Source organism: Pan troglodytes, chromosome X (assembly GCF_028858775.2).
Source record: "Pan troglodytes isolate AG18354 chromosome X, NHGRI_mPanTro3-v2.0_pri, whole genome shotgun sequence".
Classification (NCBI taxonomy): domain Eukaryota; kingdom Metazoa; phylum Chordata; class Mammalia; order Primates; family Hominidae; genus Pan; species Pan troglodytes.
Genome location: NC_072421.2, coordinates 36,303,417 through 36,327,079, shown reverse-complemented (window position 1 = coordinate 36,327,079; position 23,663 = coordinate 36,303,417).

Below are 23,663 nucleotides of genomic sequence, written 5' to 3'. Positions count from 1 at the left end.
AATCTTTCTTATTTTTTTCTCCATATTACCAAATACCAGTGACATGACAAAGTATTTGCATAAACAGTAGCACAGAATGTCCTATGAATTTCAAACACCACAATACATATATAATTTCCTATAGCTTGCTGTTAGAAAATCCTTTATTTGCGAGATTATATATTCGGAACTTATCTTCAGATTTTACAGACTGGATCAAGCTGTCTTAACTGATGATAATAACTACATTTTATGCTTCTTGAGAACTGCAACAGTCTGTAATTTTACTGTAGAAGTGAGTACATTGAAGGGTGTAGGCACTGGGCACAAAGTCTATACTGAACAGATGCTTGTTCATCATCTTTCTCAAAACAAAATATTTCCTCTTATATCTTTTTTATTCAAAAGAACTCAAATATCACTGTGAAATGCACCAGCTGCTTCCTTCGTCCTGCTGAAGCTTCACTGCTATTGATTTCCAAACCCAAGAATGCAACAGGAGGAACTACAATGACTGTTACTTAAAGGTGAAGTCCTCAATTTTGTATTTCTTTTCTTCTCTTCTCAAGCCAAGGAGTATCACAGGAACGGCTCTTCTTCCAAGTTTTATCTCTAGGCAACTCTTGTTCCTTGAGATCATGCGTATGTACAGACACACAGATGTGCACATTATTTACATGTACACAATTATTTGGCTTCTGTGTCTCTGACATTATTGCTCTGATACTCTTTCTGAGAAAACAAGTCCCTAATTTTATAATAGAAGTTGAAAGAATGTATATCAAGTGTTGCTTTAAGATCAGCTTTTTAGGATCACGTTTGCGCTTTTCATGAAAGAGTCATTCGCTATGCATGTAGTAACTTACATACCCTTCTGCCACGGAGACTTGTGATTTAAGTTAAAGCAGTCCAGGACCTATTTCTATGTTTCTGTTTAGATTAAGGGATGGTGATCTATAGACAAAACACTTTTGTCTTCTCTGATGGAAACATTCATCACTTTCTTGAGTGTTCTGTGGAGCAAATCTATTATAAGGATAAGACTAATGCTGGCATTTGAGAGGCGATGATGTTCCAAACAGTGTTCTAAGTGTTTATATCTCAAAGAGTGGGGAACAGAGATTTTTAAATCTCTGTAAAATGGTTGTGACATTATTATAATTGACTTTTTGTAGCCATTATCTTATCTAAATATTATTTTCTAGCATGGATGTATGGTAAATAAATTCATTATGTTACAGTAGGTAGCTAGTCAGACATGAGCAGGGCAGGAGAGACCTCTGCCCCTCGACCACCAGGAATGTCAAAGAACCATCAGGTGATGGTCAGGTGGTTGCTAAACTGCTTCTCTAAACTAATAATTGGTCACAGCCAGTGCCAAGGAAAGGCAGTCTCCCAACAGATAGGAAAAACCTGAAACTGGTGATCAGCAGCTTCCTGGTAAGATCTCAGGAGTTGGGCAAATGGGCTCCAGCATGTGCACTAAGAGGCAAAATGGCAGAGTTTAACTGATATATAGGAACACTCGTCTGAAAGGGAACACCTCAAGTGAGCATGTGCACAATTTTAGTAAACACATTGCACATGTGGCCCCTCCAAGTGCTGGCAGGCCACTGCATATGAGGACAGCCCACCCCGAGGGAGGTATCAAGAGAAAAGAGATGAAAGACCACAGAAGTATGCCAACACATAAAACCCTAAGGCAAAAGTTAAACTATGCACTTGATCTCACAAGTCACTTGCTTGGCCCTCTTCCAAATGTACTTTACTTCCTTTTGTTCCTACTCTAAAGCTTTTTAATAAACTTTCACTCTTGCTCTAAAACTTGCCTCAGTCTCTCACTTTGCCCTATGCCCCTCAGTCAAATTCTTTCTTCTGAGGAGGGAAGAATTGAGGTTGCTGCAGATCCATATGGATTCTTTGTCAGTCTCAATCATATTGCCAGACTTCCAAATGGATTATAAAGAATTTTAGGTGTGCAGGTCAAGAGTGGCAAGTAGAGGGAATGACTGTAGGAGGGTTGAGTGATGGCTAGTTGTGTGAGGAGGGCATTGAGGTGCTTGTATGGACAGAGTGGCTTATACGACAATGATGCTCAGAATAGGAAGTGAGCATTTGTCACTGAGATGTGTGGTGTGATCTTATTTCCTGCTGAATAATCAACATGTACACTTCCCGATTTTCTCACACAAATTCTCTGAAACAGGACATTGCTTTGTCACATGTGGCTAAGTGACAGGGCTGGTTTTAGCCTGTCATTAATGTGGCTCTGGGTCAGAGAAGCCTGAAGCTCATGCAACTTTTTGTACTTCCCCCAACTGCCTATGCATGGTCTTAAGTCACCAGGAAGTAGATTACATCATAATGGAGAAATGAAATAAGGCAAGGATGTAATCAGTCTAAAACTAAAATTTCTAGAATATTTTCTTTATTTTTTTTGGATAATTTGAGGTTGTAATTGTATATCTGTGCTTTTATTAGAATATAATTCTGTCAGTGTAACCACCACATTATAAACACAGGCATGCCACACACACACTCTCACATACAGATAAATATTCATGAGCACACACATTCACATACACACATACACACACTCCTGTCTCTTCCTTTTGTCAGGTGTATTAGGTGTGTATATATATTCACATATATATATATGAAACATGTGAAACATATATCTTGGCAGAAATATATATAATATATAATAAATATTATATATGATATATCATATAATATATATCATCTATAAAAACATATGAAATATCTTTGCAGAAATTATATCAGTGAGAAAATTATGACCGTGAAAGAAATCTGAGCTACCCACCCCTCCCCACTACCCATCTTGCCTTTCCCTTAATTATTCCTGGGCTACTGGCACAAGCTGACTTTCAAAGACATTTAGGCTATAGTTTAAATGATAATAGGCCTTACCCCCAAACTCAGCCACTTTTGTAATCCTAGTGGGAGGCCATCAGGCTGGAGGGAGGGGAGGAGCTTATGTGCTGCTAAGGCTCAGCCATGAACGATTGTCAGCCATTACTCCAGAGGTTTTAAGATATGCAACTTCCCCAGTTACTCCTGCAAATGACACCACTATTGTAGATTGGCCTTTTGAGATATATTTTCAGGTTTTTTGCATGTCTGACACCCATGGCTCCAACTGGACCTGCCAACCCAGCTCCTGTGGCCCCACCCAGAAGCGATTCAGCTGGCAGGATAGCCTTGACCCCCTATGATTTCATCTCTGCTCCAACCAATCAGAAGCAAGCACCTGTTACCTGGTCACCCCTAACTCCTTCCCCCAAACTGCATTTGAAAAACCCCTAACGTAGGAGCTTTGAATGAGATGATTTGAGTACCAACTCTGTCTTCCATGTGATGTGGCTAGCCTCATGTCTATTAAACTCTTTCTATACTACAATGTCGTGGTCTTTCTTTATGTAGTGGGCAGGAAGAACCTCTCAGGTGGCAGGCAGTTACAGTAAACTCACATGGGGATGAAGCATCAGCCACTTTGTCTGGTCCTGAGTACTGGAGAAATTCCTGAGGCTCAATGTGGTCCGTGTCAGTCCCAGGGAATTTCAGGACAGGGAAGAGATCACTTGCCAGGTTGCAAAGCCTTAGGCATCATATAAATTGCTATCGCTCACTCCTGTTTGATGCTCACTCACCAGGCAAATTCAGCAGCAGCGCGAGGCCCTAATATTGTAATCCACCAGCCATTGGGAACTGGAAAAAGTGGGTGAGGGGTGACTGTCTGAGGAGTCCATCTGCCCCCTTTTTGTGTCACCTTCTCACCCAATCTTGTGGAATCAGGCATCCACACATCCAGCCTACTGATGCTTTTTTCTGCAGTGAAGGGGAAGATGGTGATTGTCCTTAGACAACTGTGGTGAGAAGCAAAAAACCAGAACTTAAAATGATTCTCCAGGCCCCCCTCTCATGGCTTCCTTCTTGCCACCTGCAGTCACTCACTTTCTGCCCAACCTCAGTACTAAACAGCTTTCCTTCTCTCCAGGTCCATTGCATCTGTGTGTAAGTTCCTGAAATACATGTTTCCTTTCACATTTATAGTTTTTCCAGGATTGATACTACCTGAGAGAGTTACTGGAATGCTTTCTTCAAACTATTAATATTCACAAAATTTTACATATCCTAACATTTGTCAAAGTATTTGGTATTGCATATAATTATATACTTACCTAACTTAACACGTGTATTTCATGGATTCCCTAAGGAAACTATGGCTTTTATATGCTCAGCCAACTGAGCATGGGGTGGGAGCCTTAAGTCTGACGGCTGCAACTCAGGGAAGTGAATGGTAAACAGGGCTTCTTCTTCACTCAGCACATAAAGCAGTCAATATTAGGTTGGTTTGTTTTTAGATTAAGAGACTGAAACTGAGTTCTATCAACTGTTGAATGAATTTCTTAACATAAGATGAAAACAGAAGTAACGATGTTGGGAAGAGGGCACTTAGGAAAACTTAGAAAGGAAACCTGCTAATCAAACTTACGACTTCATGATCATCTGCCTTGTTTTGCTGAACAGATTCTCCATTAGCAGTGTTTAAAAAATTTCTCATCGGCAGCAGCATTTGACTGGGGGATGCAAAACTGAATGTTGTGCTTTGTCACAACTGTTCTAGCCAGCGGAAGCTGAAAAAGTATGATTACCTTTGAGTGACACTCACTGGACCTAACTGAAGGCACTTTTCTGTCCAATGAATAGTGGGACTTGAATTAAATCCAACATGTACAGGTCTATGTACTCTTCAAGTCTTCTCTAAAGTGATATTTTTTAATCCTTAATTGGCATAGTCACTAACTAACCCCCTTTCTAGCACTTAAAAATCTTTGACTCACCCTCCCCACATACACATACTCCACAGCTACTTAGCTGATTTATTTGTTGCTAAGCATTTCCTTGGTGATTACAGATTAATGACTTTGACGTTATTTAATTTTAGCTCTGAGAGTGTTGTTTCCTAGAGTATTTGACAAATATTTAGGTTTTAGAACCTTGCTTCTCAAAGTGTGGCCCACAGACCACAAGCATTGACCTCACCTGGGAACATGTTAGAATCCTCACATACCTTCAAGAACTACTGAGTCAGAATTTGCATTTTAACATCCTCAGGGGATTTCTCCACAGAATAAAGTTAGAGAACAGGCCTAGGACAGGATTTCTCAGAGTGAATGTATGGACAACTCATATCAAAAGTACCTGGGGATATGTTTTAAATGCAGGTCCTAGGATTTATAACAGACCTATCTAATCCCAGTGCCTGCAGGTAAAACCTGGGGAATCTGCATTTTAAATAAGCACCCTGGGTGATTATTATGCACACTGGAAAGTGAGAACCACTGCTTTACAAATTTCAATCATGAAGTATTTCTTTAAATCAGTCAGTTTGTGTTTCACTTTTACAATGAATATTTTCATCTATTTTAAGAAAAACCTGTTTATTGTAATTAAACAGAAGCTTCTCAAACAAAAGCAACTGGGATGCTATTTTATCTCTAAATGGCACATACATAGTATATAAAAGATCAAATACTTATTATATTGGCTTAATCGTTTGATTTGTGTGTCAGAATGTTTTACCCTTCTAGCCATTTAATAGACTTAATAGAAAATCACCAAAATAAATTTCCCTGGTGATTCACTTTAGATTTATAGAAATAAAAAAGCATTGGAGATTTTTTGCCTCATAATTTCATAAAATTTAAATGAGAATTCAGTGCCCAGCTTTAATTTTAAATTACTCTGGAGAGGAACACTTCCTCATGTATTTGCCTAACCCTAAGTTTACAGTGATAAAGGTACATCTGGAAGTCTGTCATATGTCTTGCATAATTCATAAATTGCCTCTTACTATGATTAAGTTTGAATGCTGAAAACTTTTTAGTATATAATATTGATACACATTACAACTCAAATAAGAAAGCATCCAAAATATCAGATTAAAATAAAAGAGGAGAATATGATGTTAGTTTTCAAATATCAAGAAATGGAAAAATATTTTAATTGTGTGCATGTGCCCTCTTGTGCATTTATGTGCTAATGAGTCTAAAAATATCTTTGATTAATCTTGTTACTGACTTTTTAAAAGATATTTATTGAGGTATAATTGATATACAAAAATTACACATTTGACATATACAATTTGATTAATTGAGACATATGCATATACCCCTATTACCATCACCACAATCAAAGTAATAACACCCATCATCTCCAAAAGTTACCTTATATCCCTTTTTTATTGTAGTAAAAACACTGAACATGAGATCTACCCTTTTAACAAATATTTTTTTTTTGAGACGGAGTCTTGCCCCGTCACTCAGGCTGGAGTGCAGTGGCGCAATCTCGGCTCACTGCAACCTCCGCCTCTCGGTCCAAGTGATTCTCCTGCCCCTGCCTCCCCAGTAGCTGAGATTACAGATGTGCACCGCCACACCCAGCTAATTTTTTGCATCTTTAGTAGAGACGGGGTTTCACCATGTTGGCCAGGCTGGTCTCGAACTCCTGACGTCCTGATCCGCCCGCCTTGGCCTCACAAAGTGTTAGGATTACAGGTGTGAGCCACCGTGCTCGGCCTTTTAACAAATTTTTAAGTGCATAATTTAATATTGTTAACTATAGGCATTATATTATACAGATGTTGACAAAAAGAGACAAACTCTGTAAAATATTTGAAGAGATTTACTCTGAGCCCAATAAAACTGACCATGGCCCATGACACAGCCCTCAGGAGGTCCTGAGAACATGTGCCCTAGGTGGCCAGGGCACAGCTTGGTTTTATACATTTTTTGAGAGGCATGAGGCATCAATCAAATGCATTTAAGAAATACATTGGTTTGGTCCAGAAAGGCGGGACAACTCAAAGTGCGGGGGCGGGAGTGTGCTTCCAGGCTATAGGTAAATGTAAACGTTTTTTTGTTGACGATTGCGTTTGTCTAAAGACCTGGGATCATAGAAAGGAAATGTTCATATTAAGATAAAAGGTTGTGGAGACCAAGGTTCTTTTGAAATCTTATAGTGGTTGCCCTTAGAGACAATAGATGACAAATGTTTCCTATTCAGATCTTTAAAAGGTGCTAGACTTTTAGTCAATCTCTTTAGGATTAGGAGGGCCTGGAAGAAAAAGACCTAGCTATGTTAATAGAGATTCTTTTTTTTTTTTTTTTTTTTTGAGACGGAGTCTCGCTCTGTCGCCCAGGCTGGAGTGCAGTGGCGCGATCTCGGCTCACTGCAAGCTCCGCCTCCCGGGTTCACGCCATTCTCCTGCCTCAGCCTCCCGAGTAGCTGGGACTACAGGCGCCCGCTACCACGCCCGGCTAATTTTTTGTATTTTTAGTAGAGACGGGGTTTCACCGTGTTAGCCAGGATGGTCTCGATCTCCTGACCTCGTGATCCGCCCGCCTCGGCCTCCCAAAGTGCTGGGATTACAGGCGTGAGCCACCGCGCCCGGCCAATAGAGATTCTTTATAGGCGCAAATTTTGCCCCACAAAGGACAGCTTTGCAGGGCCATTTCAAGATATGGCAAAGAAACCTGTTGTGCGGTAAAATATTTTGATTTTCTTCCTTGTGTCTTGATGTTATGCTAGAGTCAGGTTGGAAAGTAAGTCACAATATATAGGGTTAAATAAAACCCATGTGATGAGAATTTTTGATTTGTAGGGCATGACTCCCCAGACCCCTTAGGCAAGAATTTGGGCAAGATAAGAAAATCAGAGTTTAGTCCTCATCTGCTTACCTGTGGCTGGCTGGATTTCCAAGCCAGTGAGTCTTATCCTGTGAGGTGCGGTGGAAGTGGGGCCTGCAGACCACTGCTGCTCAGCACCCTGGATTCAGCCCCTTTCCTAGGGGTATGTATGATTCCTCCCACCTTGCCAGAGTTGCAACTGCTTTTGCCAGAAAGCTTGGGTATCTAAAACTCCTGGGGCTCTGCGTGTGCCTAAGCGACTGCTCTGCCAAAACTCATGTAGCTCTGTGTGTCAGACTGAAGGCCCTGCTGGAGTGGGTTCACAAGGGGATCTCCTGAGCCGAGGTTTGGAAACATCCATAGGAGAAGCTTGAGTCTCTGGGGTTGCTCACTCACTCACTGCTTCCCTGAGTAGGGGAGACTCCCCTGGCTCTGTGTCACTGCCTGGTGGGCAGTCATCCTGCCTTGCTTTTCTCTGTATTGAATGGGTCGAGTTGTTTTCTAGATGAATCCCAATGTATGTACCTGGATGTTTCAGTCGAAGGTGCTGTATTTACTCCTTCTATTTCTCTCCATGAGAGCGATGCACACTAGATGCTTCTAGTCTGTCATCTTGGGCAACCCTCCAGCAAACTTCTAAATGTACCCTAAGGTCTTTTCTCTGGCAAGCGTGGCCGAGTCAGTGTGAGGAGTGATGATTATCAGGAACACAGAGGTGGCCTTTGGCATACTAAGCATAATGTTAGCTTGTCTTTTGGAACCATGTGTCATATAGATTATGGGCCTTCACAAAATTTCTTGCATAGGCTAGTTCATTTCTTCCTGAAATTTTTCTGATATGTCTATTTTGAGGTATTTATTTAAAAAATAAGTCTCTGTGTAGCAGGACGAGCCGCAGACAAAACCTCTCAGACACCGAGTAGTAGAAGGAAGGGCTTTATTCAGCTGGGAGCATCGGCAAGCTACTGCCTTAAAATCCGAGCCCCCTAAGTGCACAATTTCTATCCCTTTTAAGGGCTCACAACACTAAAGATTTCACATGAAAGGGTCATGATTGATTTGAGCAAGCAGGCGGTATGTGACGGGGGCTGCATGCACCGGTGGTCAGGGAGGAACAGAACAGGGCAGGGGGTTTCACAATGTTCTTCTATACAATGTAAGGAATCTATGAATAACGTCGGCTTCTAAATCATAAGTTGATTTTTAACTACTGGGTTTAGTCCAGGCGGGCCCAGGCCTGGTTTCGGGCCTGGCGCCGGGCTGCCTGTCTTTGGTTTTACCTCCTTGTTGTTTTTTCTTAAAACAGGTAGTGAGTATAAAACAATATAAAATAATATGAGAGGGTCTTTCTCTTCCTTCATCTGGGCCCTATTCCACACCAATTGAATCAGACTTTCCAGAAGAGGAGCCTGAAAACCTATGCTTCCTCTTGTAACATATATATTTTGAGTTGCAAGACGAGAAGATTTAGACATCTTCAACTCTAATTTATTCTAATTATTATTACTGTTCACTAATGATAATAAAAGGAAGAATTTTTTGTGGTCCTCTAGATTTTAACAGAGTTCTGAATAGTTTTTGCTTTATTTATTTCAGTGTCATTTTCAACATTTGTATTTTTGCCATAACAATGAACCGAACCTAGTCAATTAGTTAAGCACATGAACTTTTGGTAAATTTGTGGTTTCTAAACTTGTAAATATCAGAGGGAATTCAGAATAATTTACACTGAGTAAATTTACTGTCAATTTACATGTTGATTTTAATTTATTCAAAACGATGAATTTATATTATTCAAACTTTATTCAAATATATCTGTTTATGTGTTACTAGGTTTATGTACATGGAATTAGGGTAAATATGCACCTGATGGCATTAATATTTAAACTTCTTTCATCTATTTTATGAAGTTATTTTTTATAGTTTAAAAAGAATCTGAATTCCGAGTATAGAAGCAGAGATTTTAAAACTTGGATTGCTTTATAATTCTAAATTCTTTTAAACTATAGAAAGCTATTGAAGATGTGAGAAATGGGAAAGTTATTCTTCAAAGATTATAAAAAGTCACAATTTCTTACTATAAGATTGCTATCCAGTATTAACATATATATACTATATATATAAAATATTATATATAAAATACTATATATAATATATATAAAATGCTATATATAGCATATATATAATACTATATATAGTATATATATTTAAATATAGTATATATAAATATATACTATTTAAATATATATACTATATATACTATATATAGTGTATATATTTATATATACACTATATATACTATATATAGTGTATATATTTATATATACACTATATATAAATATATATATACTATATATACACTATATATAGTATATATAAAATACTATATATTATATATAGTATATATAAAATGCTATATATATTATATAGTATATATATAAAATGCTATATATTATATATAGTATATATAATGCTATATATATTTATATATAGTATATATAATGCTATATATATTTATATATAGTATATATATTTATATATAGTGTATATGTATATTTATATATAGTGTATATGTATATTTATATATAGTGTATATATATATTTATATATAGTATATATATTCCCAATCAGCTGTCCTAGCTTGCTCTGGCATGCTTGGACAGAACTAGACAAGCCCCAGCCCATAGTGCAGGCCATTCCTTATTTGGAGATGCTTCCTTAACTATCCCTGGGCAACTTCCTTTTCTTTCTTTGTTCTGTTCCCCTTACCCAGTTAAAAAAGTTTTAAACTAATAGCCAATTGGGTAAAGTGTAAAATGAGAGGTCCTATTCCAGCCAATAGGAACTGGACACAGCAGTAGGGTAGATGCATCAGGTTATAAATAACTCTGTCTCCTTTGTTGGGTGTGCTCTCGTGGCTGGATAGCTATTGAGTAGCATCCTTTCTGCAGAAAGTAAAGCTCATCTTGCTGAGAGATCATTTGTTCTCATGTTAATTCTTTTTTTGCAACACCAAAAACTTCATTCCCAACAAAGATAAAATAGAATAAAAATAGTGATATGACAAGGAAGGCCAGGTCAAAAGAAAATAATGCAGATTTCTATTAATGAAATTGAGGCATATATTGACATTTATTGCTATGCTTTTAGTTTATTTTACATGTTTATTTGTCTCTGTCTATGTAATCGTTTTAGATGTAAAAAGTGCTCAGCAGGTAAAAATTGGGACAATTTTGATAACATGGGACTTCTCAATGTGAAAGTCATCAGAAATCATGTGCCAATGTACTTGTGCCTAGCTTATTAAAAATAGTTCAAGTACTTTTAAATTTAATCTTAGCACATGATTAAAAAGAAGTGTATTATAATTTCCCCAAGTAAATTGTACTCAAACCAATATTTTAAGCAAATTATAAAGATTGTATATACTGCAAGATATTTTATTTCTCTATTGGTTGTTCTGGGAGAGAAGTTATTAAGAAAAATAACGTTTTGGCTCACTGCATTTGTTTTATTAAATGTTCATATTATAACTAACCAGAACATTCAAATAATTGCTTTATTATTTGGCTTTAGTAAATAATAAAAGATAGATTAATGCATTGAACTCGAAGGGTGCCTTATAGGTACCATAAAACTAGGATATTTTAGATACATTATGTTAACTTATTTGAAAATATAAAATACTATTATTGCCAAATTATTTAGTAATAATTCTACAAATCGAACTCTTTGGTCCTTTGTATCTTCTGGATTAAATGGCTTCTTTGTGATGTTGACTTTGCCTGGGTCACCTCAAAAGATTTTGTTTTTTTACTTTTTATTTTAAATAATTTACAGTATCACATATTAAACTAGAGTCAAACTTCAAAGCAATGTTCTGGGTATATCTGTGAGTATAAGTAACAAAATTGACTCAGTTTAATGAACAGTGAAAATTGAGTCTACTTTCACAATTTGGGATAAAATATAAGAATTCTGTTTCACATTTTAAAATGTATGTGTGTGAATACATACATATGTATATATATATAGTTCTGGAAATTGTTTGATTAGATCTGAAGTTCCAAAATTATTGAAGCTATAGACTATAGTTACAGGTAAAGATATTTTCCTTTTTATGGTAAGCTTGCCATGTTAAAAACAAAATGAAATGCACCGTAGAAAAGCATTTAGAAGTTGACTTTGGCATGAAAGGAAACCTTTCATGACTACCTGAAATCAAGGTTTTGTCAGTGAGGAAAAGAGGGTAAAGGATATTGGAGTAAACAGCTAATAATCTTCTCCATAAGGACACACAAAAATTATTTTTGTCCCTAATAACACAGTTGTTTAATATATCTTTAATCTGACATTGTAGGCAGAAAAAGATCTTTTGATCTTTATGTCTTAATAAAATAATGCTCAGCAATGCTACAATATTACATTTTTATAACGCTCTCTTTAATATTTGTTTTTGAACAGAATTCCAAACACAAACAAAATGTAAGAATGCACATTTTAAAGTATAACCAGAATGAGAATACTGCAAAGTACCTTTATGGTTAACTTTCTTAGGTAAACTAAAAATCAAATAACATGGCATTGTCTTAACAGAATCCCCAGTCTGGTATCTATGTTTAATCAGCAGGGAAACACTAGGAAATAAGTAAAAAAAATTTAAAGTTCCATATAATGACTGAATTGTTTTTAGTGTTTTAAAAATGTTCGTGTTCTTCTCTTTTTCGGCACATAGTGATATTACACATTCTCGACAATGTAGAAGTTATGTGTGAAAATATAACTTACTTGGCAAAAAACATGGGTGGGGGGAAGTGCTGTACATTAGCTTCAAATTTAAGAGCCACTGAACAATTTTTCAGATTCCTTTCTCCTGCTACATAAAATGATCATAGAAACGTGTAAAAACTGAGCCTCCCTCAGCATGGATTTCTGACTGCATAGTGTCAGTCTATGATAGCCATATAGTATGACCAAGAAATAAACTATTCTTCTAATTCACTAATATTGGAGGTTGTCTTTTCACTGCAGCATGACCTAGTTCATGGTACCTGATACTCCTCTCCGGAGTAACTTCTGCTAATGTATCCCAAATAAATACATTTTGTCTTCTCAAATGAGCTTTATGGTACTGAAATTATCTTTCAGGGGTTGTTAAGATATAATAGAAACTGTTATTATATATGTTTAAAATGCCTCTGTGTATAAACTGCTCTTTGAAAGCAACAGGTAAATGTAGAAAAATCTTTGAAATGGTATGGGTAATAGACTTTTTATTCATCACACATTTAACTTCATGAAATTATAAAACATTAGCATAAGCAAGAACTGCTAACAAGTTCTTACTCTAGTTAATCCCAAAGGAATTTGCTGGCAAGGATCTGTATAAAAGATAGATTTTAGCCACAATTTAAAAATGGTGAATGGATCATCTGTGCTCTGAAATGAGCCCTCTGAAAATAATTTCTTATACTATGATTTGCTGCTTTTACCAGTAATATCGAGTTATGTACTCACTCAACAAATACATACTAGATAGAACCTCAAGCACACTTTTTAGTACAGAAAAAAGATATAGTAATTAATAAGTCACAGGTCTGATCCTCAAAAAACCCACCATCAAGTAGGGAAAAGAAATAAAAAACTAACAGAAATTTGACAAAGATATTCAGGACCTGAACTCAGCTCTGGATCAAGTGGATCTGATAGGTATCTACAGAATTCTCCACCCCAAAACAAAATAATTTAAGTTCTTCTCATCACCACATGGCACTTACTCTAAAATTTATCACATATTTGGAAGTAAAACACTCCTAGACAAATGCAAAAGAACTGAAATTATAACAACTCTAAAATTTATCACATATTTGGAAGTAAAACACTCCTAGACAAATGCAAAAGAACTGAAATTATAACAGCCTCTCAGATCACAGCACAATCAAATTAGAACTCAAGATTTAAAAACTCACTCAAAACCACACAACTACATGGAAATTAAACAACTTGTTCCTGAATGACTGCTGGGTAAATAATGAAATTAAGGCAGAAATTAAGAAGTTCTTTGAAACTAATGAGAACAAAGAGACAATGTACCAGAATCTCTGGGACGCAGCTAAAGCAGTGTTAAGAGGGAAATGTATGGCACTAAATGCCCACATCAAAAAGCCACAAAGATCTCAAATTGACAACCTAACATTACAACTAAAAGAACTAAAGAACCAAGATTAAACAAACCCCAAATCTAGCAGAAGACAAGAAATAACCAAGACTAGAGTGGAGTCAGGAGCTACTTTTTTTAAAAAAAATTAACAAAATAGATAGACTGCTAGCTAGACCAATAAAGAAGAAAAGAGAGAAGAAACAAGTAGACACAATCAGAAATGGTAAGGGGAGTATCACCACTGACACCACAGAAATACAACCACCAGAGAATACTATAAACACCTCTATGTACATAAACTAGAAAATCTAGAAGAAATGGATAAATTCCTGAAGGCATACACCCTTTCAAGACTGAGCCAGGAAGAAACTGAATCTGTAAATAGACCAATAGTGACTTCTGAAATTGAGGTAGTAATAAATAGCCCACCAACCAAAAAAAGCCCAGGAGCAGATGAATTTATGCCTGAATCCTACCAAAGGTAGAACGAGGAGCTGGTACCATTTCTGCTGAAACTATTCCAAACAATGGAAAAAGGTGGACTTCTCTGTAACTCATTTTATGAGGCCAGCATGATCCTGATACAAAAACCTGGCAAAGATACAAAAAAGAAAAAGAAAAAGAAAAAAAACTTCAGGCCAATATCCCTGATGAACATTGATGCAAAAATTCTCAATAAAATACTGGCAAATTAAATTCAGCAGTACATCAGAAAGCTTATTCACCAAGATCAAGTTGGCTGCATCCCTAGGATGCAAGGTTGGTTCAACATACACAAATCAATAAATGTAATTAATTACAAAAAGAACTAAAAACAAAAACTATGTGATTATCTCAATAGACACAGAAAAGGCCTTTGATAAAATTCAACATCCCTTCATGTTAAAAACTCTCAATAAACTAGGTATTGAGGAATATACTTCAAAATAATAAAAGCCTTATATGACAAACCCACAACCAATATCATACTGAATGGGCAAAAGCTGGAAGCATTCCCCTTGAAAACAGGCACAAGACAAGGATGCCCTCTCTCACCACTCCTATTCAACATAGAATTGGAAGTTCTGGCCAAGGCAATCAGGCAAGAGAGAGAAATGAAGGGTATTCAAATAGGAAGAGCAGAAGTCAAGTTATCTTTATTTGCTGATAACGTGATCCTATATCTAGAAAACCCCATCAAAAAAACAAAAACAGACACATAGACCAAGGGAACAGAATAGGGAACTCAGAAATAAGACTGCACACCTACAACCATCTGATCTTTGGCAAATCTGACAAAAACAAGCAATGGGGAAAAGATTTTCTATTTAATAAATAGTATTGAGAGAAGTGGCTGGCCATAGGCTGCGGATGGGGTGACAGAAGCACACACTGTTGGCCACCACCATTGGAACTGCAGTGGGTCAGGCCTGAAGCCAGCAAAACACTGGGTCTGTCTCAAGGCTCGCTGTGACTAATACCTGGCTAGGTTTCTGTGTTCACTGAAGACCATAGGGTAATAGAATCAGCAGATGGCCAAGCCTTCCAGGTTTGTATTCCTCCCTTCAGGGTTTCAAGTGTTCCCAGGCCTCAGGCAAGTCCCAGAAATGCCGTCTGGCAGTCAGGGATTGGGGTCAAAACCTTAGAAATCTACCTGGTATTCTATTAAACTGCCGGTAAACTGGCACTCAAACTGCAAGACCAAGTCCTTTCTGATCTTTCTTTCCTTTTCTATTGGCAGAGGAGCCTCTCCCTGAGGCCACTACCTCCACTGGCCCATGGGGAGTTCTGCTATGCCACTGCCAATGTTCACTTCAGGCCCAAGGGTTCTTCAGTCATCCTGTGGTGAATGCTGCCAGATCTGGGAGTTTCCCTTCAGGGAAGCTGGCTCCCCTCTGAACCAGGACAGGTCCAGAAATGCTGTCCAAGAGCCTAGGCCTGGACTTGGAAACCCCAAGAGCCTGCTTAGTACTCTACTCCACTGTCGCAAAGCTGGTACCTGAAGCCAGCACGTTTCAGACTCTCCCCTAAGCCCCGTGGCATACTACCTGTATATCACTGTTAGTTATTCAGGGCCCAAGGGCTCTTCAGTTAGCAGATGATGAATCCTGCCTGAATTGGGTTCTTCCCTTCCAGGCAGCAAGTTTCCTTCTGACCCAGGGCGTATCTAGAAATGTCATCTGGGAGCTAGGGCCTGGAATGGCGGCCTCACGGATCTGCCGTTTCCCCTATCCTACTGTGGCTGAGCTGCTATCCAAGATGCAAGACAACGTCTTTACTTGTCCCTCTCCCTCCTCAAGCACTTTCATTGCTGCATGCAGTGCTGCCTGGGGTTGTGGGGGGAGTGGTGCAAGCACTCCCCCCACAACCCCATGAGATGTCTCACCAGGTCACACACTACTTCAGCCTACTGGCTCTAAGCCCAGCACAGCATCAGGACTTGCCTTAGAAGTGCAGTCCTTGTGTCCTACACTGCCTTTCAAGTTCACTTACGACCCCAGAGCACTTTAACCCGTGGTGGCGAGGCTTGCCAAGAAACCCAAGTTCTGACCACTAATCTGGGCACTTCACTCTGGCAAGGTCTGGTCCAAATGCTCCCTCCATGGTCAGGCACCAGCTGAGTTCAGCACAGTTTTGCTTGCTACTGTAACAGTACGTCACTGAGTTTAATGCAAAGTCCCCCAGTCACTGCTATCTCCCTTCCTCAAGTATACAGATTCACTCTCTGTGCCATGCAGCTGCTGCCAGGGGAGTGGGGATGAGTGGCATCAGTCATTCAAGACTGTCTTTCTTACCCTCTTCAGTGCCTCTTCTAGTGATGTAAAGTTAAAACCAGGTGCTGTGTTTGCTCGCCAGATTTTTGGATCTTATGAAGGATCTTATGAAGGGCTTATGGATCTTATGAAGGATCTTATGAAGGTCCTTTTCTGTGTGCAGATAGTTGTTAAAATTTGGTGTTCTTGTAGATGGGGGACAAACAGTGGACGCTTCTGTTCTACCATGCTGCTCTGTCCTCCAGGGTTACTCTTGTTTGTATATCATGTGGGTTTTGACAAATGTATAATGACATGTATCCATGGTTACAGTTTCATAGGAGAGTTTTTTCACCTCCTTAAAATCCTTCTGTGCTCCACCTATTCATCCCCCACTCCCAACCCCTGATCTTTTTACTATTTTCATAGTTCTGCCTTTTCAAGAATGTCACGGACTTGGAATCATCCAGTATGTAGCCTCTTCAGATTGACTTTTTCCACTAAGTAATATGCATTGAAGGTTTGTTTCTCTAGGCCTTTTTATGACTTGATAGCTCATTTCTATTTAGTGCTGAATAACATTTCATTGTCTGGATGTACCACAGTTTATTTATCCATTCACTTATTGAGGGACATCTTAGTTGCTTCCATGATTTGACAATTATGAATAAAGCTGTTATAAACATACCTGTGTAAGCTTTTGTGTAAACATAAGTTTTCAACTCCTTTAGAAAAATATCAAGGAGTGCAATTGCTGAATTATATGGTAAAGGTATATTTAGTTTTCTAAGAAGCTGCCAAACTCTCTTCCAAAGTGGCTGCAATATTTTAAATTCCCATTATCTAAGTGTTAGCATTTCTGTTGCTCCACATCCTTGCTAGCATTTGGTTTTGACAGTGTTCAGAATTATGGCCATTCTAATAGGTGTATAGTGGTATCTCATTGTTGCTTTAATTTGCATTTCCCTAATGACATATGATTTAGAGCATCTTTTCACATGTTTCTTTACTGTTTGTTATCTTCTTTGGTGAGGTGTCTGTTCAGGTCTTTTGCCTATTTTTTAATCAGGTTGTTCTATTATTGCTGTTAAAACAATTTTTAAAAATTTATTCACTTTTATTAGCTACCCTCCCACAAAACAGGTAAAGAAAAGTAATAGAGATTAAGTTCAGATTAATCTGTTTCTGTACACACTATGATAAAAGGGACTGAAGGACTGAAGATTGCAAGTATTGTGCAAAACGAGGTTTGGAGACTGTATTAGATTCCTGTTGCTGCTGTAACACATTACCTCAAATTTAGTGGCTTAAAATAATAAAAAGTACTCTCTTACATTTCTGTGGGTCGCAAGTCTTATGCAGGTCACACATGGCTACAATCAAGGTGCTGGCAGGGCCACATTTCTTTCTGGAGGCACTAAGGGAGACTCTGCTTCCTTCTATCCACTTTAGAATGGTCTCTTACATAAATGATGAAATATCTATTATTTCCACAATAGCCTTAATTTAAGATGTATATAGAACCATCAAAATACATTGAAATATCAAGCAATCTTTACTTTTGTAAAAAAAAAAAAAAGTTATCTAAATTGTTAACCAGAAGCACAGAATAAATGGTGAGATGGACTATATGACCTCTTAAGAGTGTGGTATAAAAAGACAGTATTGCTCATAAAAATCAAATGGACAAAATGAGAGGATGTTGTAGAAAGAAGACTATAATTTTTTGGAAGTAGTCAGTAGATCTTATTTCAGGCAAAAGCAGATGCCCAGGTATGCAAATCTGTTTTTTGTTTTGTTTTGTTTTGTTTTTCAGAAAATATGTCAGGTAAACTGTGTTTGAGAGACCAAATATTAATTAACAGTTTGTTGAGAAAAGCAATCGGAAATACTAAGACAAGAGGGATATGGTTGGAGTTGATGGATTCTGAAAATCAGGGAATATTTCAAGGGAGTTAGCTGCTTCAGACTGTCATCTGCAAATTAATTTTCAAAAATGTAATCAATGCAGTTGCCCAAGCTTCCTTTTAACTTCATGAGAAACAAACAAATGTGGAAAACACCAGCTTATAGAAGATAATTTTTTAAGAAAGAAAGTTCTAGAACATTTTTGGAGAGAATACGTATTTAGTCCGAAACAAAGATCATCTACTTTTGAAAAAGAGTGGTGGAAATAGGGACGTCTGTTAGTTTCCTTTTTGTATTTTTCTTTTTTTAAAAAAAATTAAACAATATAGAAAGCCAGATGATATATAAAATGCATTTGTAGTCTTTGCATATCCTATTGTAGTTAGCCATAACTTTTAAGACTCTAAGTTTTAACTAATATAGATAATTGTTTCTGAGTTTTGCTTGTGTTGATGTTATTTTCCTGTTTTCTTGTGACAGTGATTGTGTGAGTAGCAGTGGATGTGACACTGGTCAGGGCTGTTCCCATGCCACAGATGCCTTAAAAATCTGTGAGTACTCAATAAAAGTTTTTACTTGTTTTCATGTCTGATTGTTTTATGCACAAAGCATAATATGAAATGAAATATTAAACAGGCATGGTTACGAGGATAGACAGAATGGCAAGCCCTGGAGATTGCTGGCTGATTTGAGACTGGAGTGTAGGTCCTCAGCCTTTTCCCTCGATGACCCTTTGGACGACTCTTCGCACATGTCTCACGTCACTGCCAAGTCTAGTTCCCTCCAATGTACAGAGAATGTGTTTAGATATACGGCCTTTATGTCTCTTCTGGCTTATTCTAAATTGTTTAAACTTATTTAAGGGACAGGTATCACCAAGTTTAGAATTGTAAGGGGAGCACAGATTTACTTTACTTTATGAAATAACTATACGTCTAGAAAAGACGGATATAATGATCAGTAGAAAAAATGGATATAGGAATGTTCTGGTTATCCAGAGCTACAGAACAAACCACCCCAAATATACTAGCATAAAACAACACAAATTAATAATGATGGTTATCTCTCACACTTCTGGGGTGACTGGGCTTAGCTGGGCGGTTCTAGCTCAGGGTCAGATGGAGGCTGGGGCTTGAGTCATTTCAAAGTCTTCCTCGCTCACATGCCTGACTGTTAATGTTGCCTTTTGTTTAGGACATCAGCTGGGGCTGTTGGCATGGACACTTACTCATGGCTTCTCCACGTGGCCCAGGCTTCTTCCTGGAAGACAGATGAGCTAAGAAGGAGAGAGAATTGTCAGAAGTTGCATTACAGTATCTGAACTAGTGTGAAAAATCACACCACTTCACTTTCCAGTGTACTATTGATTAGAATCAAGTCACTAAGACTGACCTACTATGTCACCAAATTTAAGGCAATATTTAAAAATTTTGGGGCATGTTTTATGACCACCAAAAAGAAAAATATATCTATATGAAACATATAATATAAACAATATATATAAATATACATACTATATATAGTATATATAATATAGTATATAGTATAGTATTATATATAGTACTATACTGTAGTGCTATACTATAGTATTATACTATATTATACAGTACTTATAAATGGTATATAAGTATTATATATATTATATAAGTACTTATAAACTATATATAAGTATATATATAAAATATATAAAAATATATAAATATATAAAATATATACTTGTATATAACATATCATATAAATATATATAACATATAATATATAGAGATATTTGAGTATATAAAATTCTTTTATTTCCAGTTTGAATTGCCCATTACACTTTGTAATGTGAACAATTACATAGTTCACAAAAAATTAGAGGCTCATAAGTGACTCCTTTGCTATGTATAACTAGGTTAATTTTAAACTGTAGTGAGGTTCCCTTTGTAATGAAATTCTCCATTAAGGAATTTTTAATAGAAGGTCATAATTATACATTTTGTTATATTCAACTTGAGCTAGGGTCACCGGTAATTTCATTAAATAATGTATGTATTATTTTCAATCGTGTTTTAATGCATTGAACATTTTAATATATCTCAAACTGTTAATCACTAACTGAAACAGCTGCTTTATTTGAACAGCATTTATAAAATAATATGCAAACAAGCTTTGCTTCATGTTTTGACAGAAGTTAAATCCACTTTCATCAGAGAGTCCTGCTCAGTGTGTGTTCTTTACCTGGGAATGAAAGGAACTTCAAGCCTGGAACTCTACTTTCTTCCCTTTGACATCTGTGCTACTGTGGAGAGGGCAATAAAAAGATGAGGACAGAATTGCGGTTTGTGCTTTCAGCATGGGCTGCCACTTTAATGGAGTAACCAGGAACAGGTGACTTGAAGGCAGCCGGAGGTCTTTTGAAATGTGGAATTCTACTCTATTACCAATAGTATCCCCCCTTAGCAGCCCATCTAGAAGTGCGCAGACAATAGCCATAATTCAGACAATGCATCATGTGTTCATTTCCAAGTCACAAGAAGTGAGTAGTCCAGCCTTGATTGTCCCTACTTGGCTCAGTTACATTAAGAAAGCTAACAACATTGATGACACTGAGACACCACCGATTGAAAGTTCTGTTTTTCCCTTTGTCTCACCCCATTCTCTATTTCTGACTAATTCCGCCTCCCTTTCAAAAAAAAGTCTCTTTCATCACTTACGCCAATTCTCCATCCTGATTTATTTTACACTCTTTATGTCATAACATGGTCAGACTGCTTTCACTCAAAGCCATAAGGACATTCATTTAAGAAGTGTTTATATTCATATTGAAGTCTAGTAGGGCTAAAGCTTTCTTTACTTCTCTTAGGGTTTCTAATTATTCAAATATCTTAAGCTGCAGCTTGTCACATTCAGGTGTTGTGGTTGGTCCTAGTTAATCAGCTTCTGCAGGAGTAACTTTTCCCTTTCAGCCTTATTTGCATTAAAGATGAGTCTTAGACACCATCTGAGTATTCAATCAGTTTATTCTGACAATGCTCTCACAAGACGGTTAGAGGAAACATGTTGGTGTCATGGGCCAGATATACTCAGGTGGTCTGATGACCAGATGACCAGGAAGGTCTCTGTGTGGAAACTATTCTCAGTTTGGGGAATCTTTCCCTCTTTCTTTATACTTGCATTCATTCTTGGTGAGTTACCAGGTCTTTCTTCCATAAAGGAAGTTTAAGCTATTCTTGTAAGGTTGAGCTTTAAGGTTTATAAATGTGCTGAGGTGGCCTTGTCTCTTAAAAATTCTGGGCCAGGTTGCATCACACTGCTAAGTGACCCATAGGGTAGGCCCTGCAATATTCGAGGGTGGGCCTTATGGCTGTCCTTAATCTTATAGCTCTAACATGTCTCTTATAATTCAAAGGTTAGCTTTTATATAGTCCTTGTAGAAGGGACATAAATTCAAGAAAAACAACTATTTTGATTGCTTTCAAGGAAATAATTTTAATTGATGTAGGATTATTAACATGTTGCTGGTAGGAAAACTAAGGATTGGAAATATCATATGACTTATACTAGATAGGCATTGCTGCTGGTGAGGGTTGAGACATGATTCATACCTGGATTTTTTTGATATGTTCTCACTCATAAGTGGGAATTGAACAATGAGAACACATGGACATAGGCAGGGGAACATCACACACTGGGGCCTGCCAGGGGTTGGAGGTTAGGGGAAGGATAGCATTAGGAGAAATACCTAATGTGGATGATGGGTTGATGGGTGCAGAAAACCATCATGGCACGTGTATAACTATGTAACAAACCTGCACATTCTGCACATGAATACCAGAACTTAAAGTATTAAAAAAAAAAAGATTCTATATTCTTTACCCTTTTGTTTTCTTTCCTTGGAGTTTTTAACAAATAGTCTTCATTTTATAGAACAGTTTTATATTAATAGAAAAATTGAAAAGAGTACAGAACTTTTCCATATGCCCACCTTCACACGGTTTCTCATATTAACTAATTAACTGACATTAATTAGGATGATACAGTTGTTATAATTAATGAACCAATATGGATACATTATTAAGTTCATAGTTTATTCATATTTCCATTGTAACTTTTTATTATGATAAAATCCACATAATATAAAACAACATTTTAACCATTTTAAAGTGTGCAATTCAGAGACATTAAGTACACTGACAATGCTGTTCAATGTTCAGTCATCACCATTACCTAGTTCCAAAAGTTTTATCACCCTAGAAGGAAACGCTGTGAACATTAACTAGTCAGTCCTCATTAATCCCTCGCCCAAAATCCCTGGCAAACACTTACTTGCTTTTGATCCTATAAATTTTCCCATTCTGGATATTTTATGTTAATGAAATCATATAATATGTGGCCTTTTGTGTCTGGCTTCTTTTGCTTCACAAGATGTTTTCAAGCTTGATCCATCCTGTAGATCAGTGTTTGCCAAAGACTGGGGGCATAGGGCAATGGTGAGTGATTGCTTAATGAGTATGGGGTTTCATTTTAAGGGTGAGAAAACTGTTCTAAAACTAGATAGTGGTGGTGGTTGTACAACATTTTGAGTGTATTCAATGCCACTGAATTGTAGACTTAAAAATGGTTTAAAAATGCATTTTGAGTTGTCTGTATTTTATCACAACAAAAAGATTTCATGTTATTTTAAGGTACTTAAGATGTGTCTGTAAATATAAACTGGCTCCCCATGCCCCGCTTTTTGTTTTGCAGTCTCATGTAGTTGTACTTACCTCATATACATTCTGAAGAGTTGTTCATTTTTCTCCATTCTTCTCATTACAGTGGAATATAAAAAAGTTGCCTAAAAAGCAATAAAACTAAAATTTTCTGTTGTGTTTATATAATTATTCCCATCATGTTGAAGTAATATCTAGCACATGGATGCTGGGTTTTCTTTTTTTGGTGTTTTTTTTTATTTTGTTTTGTTTTTTTTCAGTTCAACAGAATAGACCCAAATTCTAAGATGTAGATTGGTGACAACTATCCTTTTCAGACCCCAATTTATTTCTTTTTGCTTTTTATTTTTCTTTTGCTCCTTTTTGTTTGTTTGTTTGTTTTGAGACAAGGTCTCTCTCTGTTGCCCAGGCTGGAGTGCAGGGGCATAATCACTGTTTACTCCAGCCTCAAACTCCTGGGCTCAAATGATCCTCCCACTTC